Source organism: Gavialis gangeticus, unplaced genomic scaffold (genome assembly GCF_001723915.1).
Source record: "Gavialis gangeticus isolate Ggan-Ray unplaced genomic scaffold, GavGan_comp1, whole genome shotgun sequence".
Taxonomy (NCBI): Eukaryota; Metazoa; Chordata; order Crocodylia; family Gavialidae; genus Gavialis; species Gavialis gangeticus.
In genome coordinates, this window is record NW_017728997.1 from 660,163 (window position 1) to 661,768 (window position 1,606).

General features: G+C 40.3%; 1 protein-coding gene across 2 annotated transcripts in view; it reads left to right on the plus strand.

Annotated features, from left to right (window-relative positions):
* TMCC1 (transmembrane and coiled-coil domain family 1) overlaps positions 1-1,606 on the plus strand; it is a 209,140-nt gene that overhangs the window by 87,183 nt on the left and 120,351 nt on the right. The window lies entirely within an intron of this gene.

Consider the following 1,606-nt stretch of genomic DNA (forward strand, 5'->3'; position numbering starts at 1 on the left):
AGGCCCCCCAGAGGGGTTTTTCCCCCCCCCCCCACCTCCTGCCACTGATTGGCTGAGAGGGCTATCCGTCATGTGGCCCCACCCCTTTCCACTAATTGTCAGTGAGGGATGGGGCCACATGATGGACAGCCCTCTCAGCCAATCAGTGGCAGGAGGTAGGGTCATATGACATGCCCCTCACATCTGTCAGTGGTGAGGGGTGGGGCTATTAGTGCCCCTCAGCCAATCAGAGGTGTAGGGGTCCTTGCAGTGATCAGCCCATGAATATGGCAGCCAGCCCCTATAATCTACTCATGAAATTAACTTAGCTAGATCTCTACTCATAGCATCTCATGAAGTAGACTATTGCCTATGAAAGCTTATGCCTCTCTGAACCAGTTAGACTCCAAGGTACTACCCTGACCTACCTTCTGCCTGACTTCAAATTAGTGCAGCCTTCTCTCATTTCTTTAGCTTCAGCCCAGTGCATAATGATGATTCTGTAGAGCAAAATCTTGTTCATTAGCAAATAGTAATTGTTAGATAGCTTAAAAATCCTCTTTTTTTAGTGTGCCCATTAATGGTTAATTTAGTTCTGGTGGCCATGCAACTGTTGAGACTTTTAAGTTGCATCTAATTTTAAATCTAGTTCTTTATCTCTTAAATACAAAATTCCACCTACATGTCTTAACTTATTGAATAGGTGAGTGAATGACAGAGGGATGGTGAATCTTCCCAAGCAGCTGGTCAGGTGAGACATTCTAGGTAGAAAGTAATGTCATGTTTAAACCTCTCTTTTGTATGTGTGTTTGGTAGGGAAGAAAATAATGTTTATATGCATTGTTACATTCTTTACAAAATATGGAAAGTGGATTTTTGAATTGTACAATGTGGGCACATGCACTGTCTAGTAGCCTATATGCATATGGATTGAGACCATCAGAAACTTCAGTTACTGAAAACAAAGTATTGTTTATTCAGTACCTAAAATGATAAACTATATAGTCTTGCTGAGCAGACTTCTCAAAACTCATTGCATCCAAACAGTACTGTGAGCTTCCATATTCAGGTAGTCATCTGTACGATAGCTGGCAACTATGCAAAATGTGTGAAATACTTGAAAAATAGTTCCCAAGGCATTGGTTGTAGTTAGCCAGGTCTATTTCCTGATGCATTAATAATTCATAGGGCAAGAACTTAATTTTAAATAGGTGTGATATTGTGTAACTAGCACTATTGATGTAGTGAATAATATTTAAAACAAAGGGAAAATATGTATCCGGCATTTAAAAAAAACTAACAAATTTACAATCCAAGAGTACAGTCCTACAGACACAGCTGACTATTGTATTCAGCTGTGGCCATCATCACCATAGTGCCTGAGCACCAGCAGACATCCTGTGTTATAACTATGTCCATAGTTATCCTTTTAACCCCTGTGTGAGGCTGTGAAATATCACCATCATTTTGCAGACAGGGAACAAAGGCATAGATATGAAGTGATTCACCTATAGTCCCACAGGAAGTGCATTCCACACACAAACTTGTTCTTCTGCATCCTAATCTAGTCCTGTGACCACATACCATAAGCATTTCTGATCATCTCACCTTTTTTTTTTTTTTTTTT